The 11,793-nt window shown below is 42.9% G+C and overlaps 1 non-coding gene across 1 annotated transcript; it reads left to right on the top strand.

The window, feature by feature from the left end:
- Positions 1-479: 479 nt before the first annotated feature.
- On the top strand, positions 480-586 carry LOC112081683. Its single transcript, XR_002896605.1, has one exon. It is a non-coding gene; the product is annotated as a small nucleolar RNA R71 (small nucleolar RNA).
- The last annotated feature ends 11,207 nt before the right edge of the window (positions 587-11,793 follow it).

Below are 11,793 nucleotides of genomic sequence, written 5' to 3'. Positions count from 1 at the left end.
TTGGAGCTTGAGAATTGGGATAGACCTGGTCTTGTGGGTTAGCTACATTGGTGTTCCTGTAAGAGAGGTGTGGATTGGCATTACCATACTGATATCTTTGGAACCTCTGATTCCCAATGTAGTTGAGCTCCTCTTGGGTAAGACCTTCTTCACTTATGTTCTCAAAAATTTGAGAAGGTTCCTCATACTCTCCAACAAAATGCATTGGCTTCTGAGTGGTGAATTTCAGCTTGTCCAATTCACTCCTCAACTCCTTAACTTCTCTGGTGAGCCTTTGTTCTGAGCTTGAACCTTCAGACCTATTTGATCTGTCATAGTCTTCACCATAAGTATCATTGCTCAATGCTAAGTTCTCCACTAGCTCTAAAGCAGCATGAATCTCTTTACCCAGAAAGTTCCCATTGGAAGCAGTATCCAGCTGGTTTCTAATCTTGGGAAGAGCTCCCCTATACAGTGTGCTGAGAAGAGAAGCCTCACTAAACCCATGGTGTGGGCAGTGGTTTGTGTAGCTCCTGAATCTCTCATATGCTTCACCAAAACTTTCATTGCTTTGCTGAGTGAAGCTAGAGATTTGGTTCCTCAGTTTTGCAGTTCTTGAGGTGGAGAAGAACTTAGATAAGAAGGCTTGCTTGCATTGCTCCCAGGTTTGAATGGAGCCTCTTGGAAGATTCTTCTCCCATTGATGAGCTTTATCACCAAGACTGAATGGGAATAGTCTTAGCTTAAAGCTGTCTTCTGAAACTCCATTTATCTTGGTCAGATCACACACCTTATCAAACTGGTCCAAGTGTTCCAAGGGATCTTCCATTGCTAACCCATGGAACTTTGAGTTCTGGACCATATTCAGCAATGATGCTTTCACTTCAAAGTTGTTGTTTTGCACAGGTGGTGCCTGAATACCAGCTCCATACTGATGAGCATTGGCCCTGTCGTTCTCTCCAACATAGACTTGGGGTTGCTCATATCTTCTTTGCTGTGGTTGGAAAGGGTGGGGTTGGTGGTGCACCTGGTGTCTTTGCTGAACATTGGCCTGATGCCTCTGTTGATGAGCTTGAGCTTTTCCCTGGTGGACATAAGCTTGTTGATGGTGCACCTGTTCCTGCTGAACATTACCCTGGTGAAGCCCTTGACCAACTCCAATACCAGCTCCATGACCTTGAGCCTGTTGCTCCTGAACTGGTTGTTCTATATCTACCACGTGATCTCCTTGTTCTGCCATCTCAGTCTGATCAATTTGTCTACCACGTCTGTCTCTTCTCCTCCTTGGTACCAAAAGGTTGATGTTGTCGTTTAGAGGAAAAGGAGGACCACAGCTTCTTGATCTAGACCTGGTGTTCATACACCTGAAATCACAAACAGAACTTGAAAGGAATCAGTAAAAACAAGAAAGTAAGCACTTGATCTCAAGAACAGATCAGAGCTTAATGCTAATCAAACCACAATTTGGCAACGGCGCCAATTGATAGACAAGACTTTTTAGGGTCTCAGGGCTATCAATCCCCTTGTCAAAGTAGCACAAAGAGGTTAATCAATCCAAGAATGTGGTGATAGACACTAAGCTATATGATCAAGTTCTTAATTCAAGCAAACAAGATTGGGTTTTGGTTAACTAGTGACAACTAACAAACTTAAACAGGTTTAAAGACTAATGACAATGACTAATCAAGAACTAAGCAATGACAAAGGATATGAATATGATATGATGGAGGTATGAGATTCTAGACATGATAGTTGGTTAGGGTGCTTTGGTGCTAGACTAGAAATGCTAATGACAATGATGAGACATGATTCAAATGATTAAGAACTCAAATCTAGGTTAATCCTCTCATGAAGGTATTAACCCCTATACTAATCCATTTTCAAACCAAATTCCCATTTGTGAAACATGAATCAATATGCATTAACAAACAGCTCTTAGTGATCATTCAAGCATTTAACAAATCATTCCCATGATGAAAAATTACTTAAACCTCTAACACAACTCTTTCAGGAATTTCATCAAACACTTTTGGTGCATGAAATTCCCAGAATCTAGATCTCAAGTGATTATCAAGGATCTAGCATAGAGAACAGCTGTTTAGAGAGATGAATCAATGAATCTAGCCCTAAGCACTCCTAATCTAACCTTTAGCACCCTAACCTACACATCTAGAACCTCATTAGGGTGACTACTCACTAATCATACTAATCTCTCTTAAACCTTTGCAAGTTGAGTAGATTAGCATGATTAATGATGAGAAATGGAGATGGAGATGATAGATTCAAAAGAAAACAGCTTTAAACACCCAGATCTCTTTAAACTCTCTTGATTCCACACTCAAAATAAAGATATTTCTCTTCTTAATGGAGTCTTTTTTCACCAAAGAGGCAAGAGACAAAGGGAATAAAACTCTCCCTCTCCCAAAAAACCCTAAAAAGTATTTATACTTCCTTAAAAACGAACCGGGTCAGCCCGGAACAAACCGGGTCCTGACCCGGCTTTAATGGATAAAGTGGGAATTACTGCGGGTCGGTCCAGTATGTCCCAGGTCGCACACCTAAGTCGCAGTAGATGAAGACTTGTCTTGTGAAGCCTGAATCGCCTTGTCTTAGCCGCACGTCTAAGTAGGAGTGTTTTGCGAGTGTTGCTGCGGCTTGGTCTCCTTGCTCTCCAACTCGCAGGGCTAAGGCGGTTTCTGGGGAATGTACAAACTGTGCGGGTTGGTCTCTATTGCACCCAGGTCGCAGGCTCAAGTCGGAGTGATTTGCGAGTGATCGTGCGGCATAGTTCCAGGCGCGACTAACTCGCATGCCTAAGTCGCACGATTGTGGACTTAGCATTTCTCTTGCTCTTGAGCTTCAGACCTCTTCCAGTGATAGTTTACCCACACATATCAACTCGCAGCATCAGCATTCAGGCGTTCATCTTCGGGCCTGCGGGTTAACCAAGTCGCAAGACCATCTCGCAGCATCCAGAGCAGCTTAGACCACTTCGCATTCCGGAGAGTGTAACTCCTATGAGACTTGTCCGAATTGAATGATTTCGGTTGCAGAAGACAGAGGACTCATTTATCTCCAACTTTGGTGAAGGAAGCTTCGGTGCTTGGGAAGTGTAAGGCTTCCTGGAGGGCACATCTTTGCAGTGCATGTACGCGACCAGAGAGAGGCGTCTAGACATGTGTCCATTCCGGAGACCGTATCTTTCTGCTCATAGATCTGAATTGAATGCTCTTGGACGTTCTGGAAAGAAACTCAAATGTCTCTGGTTCTCATGAAGGACCCGAAAACTAAATCGGCCTGGAAGTGCACCGTCCTTCGCATCCTTTAGGACTGATCTGCTCGGTCCGGAATACCTGCGAGACTGGGGTTCCTTCCGACAAGCTTATCTCTCTGCTCACGCGTCCGAATTCCACGATTCCACTTGCTAAGAGACCGTGATGCAATGTTCTCCAACTTCTATGAAGCACCCGCCGTCTGAATCGGACCGGAAGGCTCCCCGGACAGGCGATTTCTGAGACACGTTCATACCCGGAGGTTTTGGCCGATACACTTCATTCGCGGTACATGAAAATGGCCGGTAAAGCTTCCCGCGGTACATGGAAATGGCCGGTAAAACCTTCCTGGCCAGCGAGAATGGCCGATAATCTCCCAGGACCCAATTTTTCCACTTTTTCAAGCTTTGCTCACCATTCCACCTCCTAGATTCATCTTTTTAGCTCCACATTCACCTGATAGACACTCAAAACATGCAATAGACTGATTGGGACCTAATGCATCTCCTAAGTTCTAAAACAAACCCTAAGGACCTAAAATGCATGAAATAAAACATGATTTGGAATGATTTATGCAACCTAAATGATGCAAATTATGAACATATCAAATATCTTGCATCCTCCAGTTCTTCAGGTAACCCGAAACAGTTAAACTCCACCACTTAAATAGCCTTTAATGCCAAACGCCGTCTACCCTGAATAATGTCTTTGATGAGAATTCACTACTATACTTAGTGAATGTAGAGAGCTAGTTGACTGGAAGTTAGATCTAAGTGTGTAGATTTTTGCATGACGGATAAACAGACTAGTTTGTTTGTATTTTGGTGAGAATTTTCTAGACTAGATCCAGATAGATGTTTTACGATAGGTTATGATTTAGAAGGACGGTCACTGAGATATAGTTTAGTTCCTGCGGGTTTTTAAAGATTCTTTCCTAGCTTGATCTATGTTTTGTTTGAGGACAAACAAAGGTTTAAGTCTGGGAGAGTTGATAACACCGGATTTTTACCATTTTTATGGATCGTTTTAATATCTTATGCAGGTGTTTTAAATCTGTTTTCAATGGTTTTTGAGTGATTTCTATGTTTTAGATTTTAAAAGACTTTTCAGGAATCTTGGACTAAAGATGTGCAATTTGGAACAAATGAGCAATTTTGGATAAATGCAGACCGTTAGAAGTATGGTACTCGATAGAGACCTTCTCACCGTCTGATCATCCCCAAAATTTGAGACAGCATAGAGGACACAACCAGCTTTCTAATGAAATATGTTTGGATACAATCCAACGGTTAGATCTTCAGATATTCCCCATGCACTCAAGACAGAAAATGCAGTCTCGAAGGAGAGCATAGGCCGCGACCGCGGCCAGACCATGATTCCCCGCGGTCAGGACCACCGCGACCGCGGCCAGACAACGTTGACGTCTGAAAGTGACCTAATTCAAGCCCAAGTCCAGCCCAATACTCATTCTTCAAACCCTAGACGTTTCCAACGAATTAGAAGGCTATATATACTCGTTTTAGGTCATTCTAATGACCAAGCCGTGGAGAGAGAGCAGAGAAGAGCCGCATACCTCAGAGTTGCCGTCTTCGGGAGAAGAAGGAGTCGCCGAAGGAGCCACCATCGATCTCCATCTTCACCCTCGTTCTTCGTTCTTTACCTTTCTCTTATTTAATATCCAGCAAACTACAATACTTCTGTAATGTTTTTATACACTATGATTGAGTAATGCCCTTGTTGGGTTTTAAGGGATTTTTCAAAGGGATTCATGGATTGATTTCTGGTTTGTTAGATTAGGGTTTATCTTTAGAGTTCTTCGTCTAAATCTGCGTTTCGTTATGTGGCTTTGATCGATAATCTAGCTACTGCGATTAGGTTGATTTACTCACTGAAAGTGTTGTTGAATCGATTAACCCTATATAGATGAACAAATTCTCTTAGACTGCGTGAGTCGATCTAAAGCGTTTTGTGAAATTATCAAACTAATTTATCTAGAAAACTTAGAGAACTGAATGGGAGTTTAGTAAATCTGAGTGAATTGATTTGTGATTAATACTACGTGAGTAGGTTAGTTTGATTTCAGGAACACATCTATAGAAAACTCTATATTTAATTCTCTTGTTAGCTAGTCTATGATTTCCCGGCGAATTCCCTAACGCCCAACACCTTCTAATATTGATTTGATCTTACTGTTTACTAGTTTTTAAGTTTACCTGGTTTCTCTTATCCTTGCAGATAGATCAGTTAGATTGCCTGTTGGTATGTTGGAAGATCTACCTGTCAAGATTGGTGGTTTTGAGGTTCCAACAGATTTTGTTGTGCTGGAAATGGATGAGGAACCAGTTGATCCTCTTATCTTGGGCAGGCCATTCTTGGCCACTGCAGGAGCCATAATTGACGTGAGAGGTGGGATAATAGAGCTTCAACTTGGGTCTGAAAAGCTCAAGTTTGATGTGAATGAGATGATGAAGAAACCCACCATTGAAGGTCAATGTTTCTATGTGGAGACAATGGATCAGTTGGCTGATGAGTTGCTTGAGGAGCTGAACACTGAGGATCCTCTTCAAGCTACTCTAACTCAAGAACAAGGAGACAATGGGCTCTTAGCAGAAGAAAGTGAGGGGTATAAGCTGTATTTGGACAATGCTAGAGAAGTTGGTCCTGAGACAAGGTTTTTGGAACTGGAACAAAGTGGCTCGGAGGTTTTTGCTATCAAAGGATCAGACACCAGCCAGAGCAGCTTGGACAAGGATTGGAATGAGGCTGATGCACCCCCTGTTGAGCTCAAGCCTCTACCAACAGGGCTCAGGTATGCTTTCATGGGCTTAAAATCCACTTATCCAGTAATCATCAATGATAGCCTATTAGAGGATCAAGAGAGTGCATAGCTTAGCGAGATAAGAAAGTTCAAGAGAGCCATAGGATATTCTTTGGCTGATATTAGAGGGATCTCTCCTGACATTTGCACCCACAGGATACACCTAGAGGACCAATCTATGTCCTCTATTGAGCATCAACGACGTCTTAACCCCAACCTTAAGGAAGTGGTTAAGAAGGAGATACTAAAACTTCTTGAGACAGGGATAATTTACCCAATCTCTGACTCAAGATGGGTGTATCCTGTTCATGTTGTGCCCAAGAAGGGTGGGATCACAGTGGTAAAAAACGAGAAGGATGAGCTTATAGCTACTAGGACTGTCACAGGACACAGAATGTGTATAGACTATAGAAAGCTTAATGCAGCCTCTAGGAAGGATCATTTTCCTTTACCTTTCATTGATCAGATGTTAGAGAGGCTTGCAAACCACCCCTTCTTTTATTTTCTCGATGGGTACTCGGGGTTCTTCCAAATTCCCATAGATCCCCGAGATCAAGAGAAAACAACATTCACATGCCCTTATGGCACATTTGCATACAGGCGAATGCCTTTTGGTCTCTGTAATGCCCCTGTCACATTTCAACGTTGCATGATGCATATCTTCTCTGACATCATTGAAGAGAAGGTGGAGTTTGTTCATGGATGATTTCAGTGTCTATGGCTCCTCCTTCTCGGATTGTCTCTCTAATTTGTCACAGGTCTTGGAGAGATGTGAGCAGCATAACTTGGTGTTGAACTGGGAGAAATGCCACTTCATGGTGCAGGAAGGAATAGTTCTTGGGCACAAGATATCTGAGAAGGGCATAGAGGTTGACAGAGCAAAAGTAGAAGTAATGGTGAACCTGCAAACCCCCACTTCAGTCAAAGGGATAAGGAGTTTCCTTGGGCATGAAGGGTTTTACAGAAGATTTATCAAAGACTTCTCAAGAATAGCGAGACCCTTGAAAAGGCTATTGTGTAAAGAAGCAGATTTCATCTTTGATGCTGAATGTGAAGAGGCCTTCAAGATGATCAAGGATGCATTAGTCAGTGCACCAATAGTTCAGGCACCAGACTGATCCCTTCCTTTTGAGGTTATGACAGATGCATCTGATTTTGCTGTTGGAGCAGTTCTTGGGCAAAGGAAAGACAAGAAGCTACATGTTATCTACTATGCAAGTAGAACACTTGACTCTACACAAGAGAAGTATGCTACTACTGAGAAGGAAATGCTGGCAATAGTCTTTGCCTTTGATAAATTCAGAAGCTACCTGGTGGGATCAAAAGTCATTCTATATACTGATCATGCAGCCCTCAGGTATCTGATGACCAAGAAAGATGCCAAGCCAAGACTGTTAAGATGGGTTCTTCTACTTCAGGAATTTGATATGGAAGTACAAGATATAAAGGGTATAGAGAATGGAGCTGCAGACCATATCTCTAGGCTGAGAATTGACTCTGAAGTGCCTCTTAATGAAAGTCTTCCTGAGGAATCACTGATGGTGCTCCATTCTTATTTGGAGTTTGAAGAAGTGGACATCATTCAAGAGAGGAGGATGCCTTGGTTTGCAGACATTGTGAACTATCTTGCTTGTGGAGTGGAACCACCTGAATTAGATGCTTACCACAGGAAGAAGTTCTTCAGAGAAGTTCAAAGGTACCATTGGGATGAGCCCTACCTCTATGTCCTAAACAAAGATCAGCTGTATAGAAGGTGTCTTGCTGAGGAGAAGATGCAACTTGTGTTGCAAGAGTGTCATGGTTCAGCTTTTGGAGGTCACATGACAGCATTCAAGACTGTGGCCAAGGTTCTTCAGAGTGGGTTTTGGTGGCCCACAATGTTCAAAGATGCTCAGTTGGTGGTTTCAGCATGTGATGCTTGTCAGAGGCATGGGAGCATATCAAAGACGAGTGAGATGCCTCAAAACCCAATTAGAAGTTGAGATCTTTGATTGCTGGGGGATTGACTTCATGGGGACCTTCATTTCATCCTATGGGAATCAGTATATACTTGTTACTGTGGATTATGTTTCCAAATGGGTTGAGGCCATTGCTTCCCCTACCAATGATTCCATGGTTGTAGTGAAGCTATTCAAGAGCATTATCTTCCCAAGATTTGGTGTTCCAAGGGTTGTTATCTCTGATGCAGGATCTCATTTTGTGAACAAGACTTTGGAGGGTTTGTTGAGAAAGCATGGAGTGAAACACAAGGTAGCTACTCCTTATCATCCTCAAACTAGTGGCCAGGTTGAAGTATCTAATAGACAGATCAAGGCCATTCTTGAGAGGACTGTTAGCTCAAGCAGAAAAGATTGGAGCAAAAGGCTAGATGATGCATTGTGGGCCTATAGAACTGCCTTTAAAACTCCTATTGGGACATCACCTTTCAATCTGCTATATGGGAAGAGCTGCCACCTTCCTGTTGAGTTAGAGTACAAGGCTTTGTGGGCTGTGAAGTTGCTGAACTTTGATATCAAGACAGCACAAGAAAAAAGGGTCATTCAACTCCATGAACTTGAAGAGATCTGGGGCCTTTGAAAGCTCAAAGATCTATAAGGAGAAGACCAAGGCTCTGCATGATCAAAAGATTCTGAAAAGGGAGTTCAAGGATGGTGATCTGGTGTTGCTGTTCAACTCTAGGCTTAAGTTGTTTCCTGGAAAACTTAAGTCTAGATGGTCTGGTCCCTTTAAAGTTCTTGAAGTCAGGCCATATGGAGCTGTTGTCTTAGAAAGAAAGAATGGTCAAGAGTTTGTGGTAAATGGCCAGAGGATCAAGCATTACCTGGTTTCACAAAAGAAGGAGGAAGCTACATCAGTTCCCCTTCTTGATCCACCACCAGCCTGCTAAACAGGTTTCCAAAGTCAAACTTAGAGACTTTAAACAAAGTGCTCTTGGGAGACACCCCAAGCTTATCCTTTTGATCTTTTGATTTCTTTCTTTTTTATGTTTTAGGATGTTTTGATGGGTTTGTTTAGTGTCTACAGGTTACAGGTTTGAGTTTGGACCCTTGGAAAGTGAACAAAAGTTGAAAAGGAATGAATGAGTGGGCACAAACTTATGCTCGGCCTTTGACATGGTCACCAGCCACGGTCAGAAACAAGGTGTGGCAAGCCTTTTAGCTTTGCCACGGGGAATGAATCACGGTCTCAAGGCCTGTCCGTGGCAAAAGAAGCAAGAGTTCGGAGATTGCCACGGGTTAAAGGCACGGGACACAGGTGACCGTGGCAAAAAGAAATGAGGAATGGACCTGATTCGGGCTTTGCCACGGTGGGAAGACATGGAACGCAGGCGGCCGTGGAAAAAAGAGATGCAAACCTTCGGGGTTTGCCACGACTACAAGACACGGGTTCGGGACCAGGCCGTGGCAAAACAAAGGTGGAATGAGCATAGTTCGGAGATTGACACGGCTAGATGACATGGGAAGAAGTCAGGCCGTGGCAAAATGAAGATGGAAAGACAAAGGGCTTGGACTTTGACACGGCCAAGAGACACGGTTAGAGATCCGGCCGTGGCAAAGCAAAAAGAAAAGGACACATGCTCGGGGTTTGCCACAGTTGGACGACACGGAGGAAGAACGGGCCGTGGCAAAAGCAAAGAAAAATGGCCGATGCTCGGTGTTTGACACGGTTTAAGGACACGGGCTAAAGGTTTGGCCGTGGCAAAGCAGGGAGGAATTGACCAAGGTTTGGAGTTTGCCACGGTAAGATTGCCACGGTCTGAAGACACGGACGACCCAGGCCGCGGCAAAGAGAAAGCTTACACACGTTATTTGACACGGTCACGTGCCACGGTCAACGATGGCGCGACCAAATTTTGAAAAACATTGACCGTACGGCCGTTGACCGGTCAAAGGACGCGCCAATACAGCTGTGTCCCACCGAGTCTTCTTCTTCTTCGCGAGTTTGCTCCCTTTCTCACTATTTCTTGAGCTTTAAACACTCATATCTCTCTCATTCTTGCATTAAATTGAGAAATTCCAACTGCATTGAACTCGTAATCTTGTCTAGATTCTTGCTGCACATTCGTTTTTCACTCTAAACTTGAAGATTCCAAGGTATTTAATCTGTTACAACTCACTTTTTCCATGTCTTAGTGTACTGTTCATGAACAGGAAAACAAATGGAATCGATTTTAATAGGCCTCTTGGTACCTTGGAATCATTTTGTGAGTATTGTGCAAGTAGAATGGATAGGAAATGCATGGATCTTGCTTGAGAATAACCTGTTCTTGGAATTTTTTTTTCAAAATTTCTTGAAATTCACCAAGTATCTCGATTTTTTTTAGAAATTGTGTTTCAAGCTCAACTCTTTGTGTGCATTTCTTCTTGCCATTGTTTTGAGTTTATTGAGTTTTTAACTAGCTTGAGAAACATTCTTTTCTAGTAAAAATGAGCTTGTGAATTTTTTGGAAAACTTTTGTTATTCTCTTGTTTTGGTGCTCACAGCTATTTGAGAAAATGCAGGATGGGAGGAACAAAAAGAACAGCAGCCATAGAGAAAGCAAAAAAAGAGAAAGCTGGAGCTTCAGAGGATCAGATTATGCCTATTGGGCATAAAGTTTTCAAGAAACAGAAGAAACAGAGGAAGCCAAAGGATCCAGCTGAGAAGAAGGCAAAAAGTGTGGCTGCACCAAAGAAAACAAAGGCCTCTACCTCAAAGACTTCTGGTAAAGAACTGGCATTGGTTGAGGTTGTTCACAGGGCAGGAAAAGAGGTGGGTGCGGCTGAGGATGAAGAAGAAACAGAGAGTGATCCTGAAATCCCAATGCAGCCGGTTAAGAAAGCGAAAAGAAAATCAGAACCTGAGGACAAAGAACCAACTCTTGATGACTACTTTTCTGTGTTCAAGAATGTAAAGGTGCTGCAAACCAAGTTCCCTGACATGGAGTTGCTGAAAAAGATGGGGATTCTTGAAGAGGTTAAGCTCATTTTTGACAACATGGGATTTGGTGGATTCTTTGAGATGAAAGATGTGGCTCATGATGGTGTAACACAAGAGTTCCTTGCATCCCTTGAAGTTTGTGGATATGGCCCAAGAGATCAGAGGATCATGGAGGGAAATGGTCTTGGGCATATAGAGTTCACAATCAATGGTACACAATACCAAGTGAGCTTCAAGGAATTAGATGAGATCTTTGCATTCTCAAGACCTACACAGGATGAGTCATTGAAGTTCACATACCCTGATCACATGATTACTGACTTGTGGGATACAATTGCTTTTGGGAGCTTCAGGGGAGGAAGATGCAAGAGTTCATGGATAAGAAACCCAGCCATCCGCTATGCTCACAAAGTACTTTGCCAAATGTTCTTTACCAAGCACAATGATGGTGTGGTGCATCTAGCTGACATGGAACTTCTGGGTATGGGTCTACATCCTCTCATCAGTCATTTGAAGAGCAAGAGAAAATTTCATCTCCCACACTATATCCCCACTGGTGGTGCATTCTTGGCACGCCATATGCTGATATACAAGGACATTGCTTGGAGTGAGGGCAAGAGAAAGAAGCTCACTAAGTTGCACAATGGATGGCTAGTGACAAAGATTCTGAAAGCAAGAGGTTTTTGTCTTTGATGATGTTGAGGTCAGGCATGAGTTGATTGATGAAGCTACACTCACCAAAGTTAAGTTCTTGGAAGAAAGCAATGGTGAAAACTTCTTGTACAACTTCAAGCTCTTACAAGA

The sequence above is a fragment of the Eutrema salsugineum genome, unplaced genomic scaffold (genome assembly GCF_000478725.1).
Source record: "Eutrema salsugineum unplaced genomic scaffold, Eutsalg1_0 scaffold_10, whole genome shotgun sequence".
Classification (NCBI taxonomy): Eukaryota; Viridiplantae; Streptophyta; class Magnoliopsida; order Brassicales; family Brassicaceae; genus Eutrema; species Eutrema salsugineum.
Note: the sequence above shows the minus strand (reverse complement) of the source record. Positions and strands in the feature narration are given on the sequence as shown.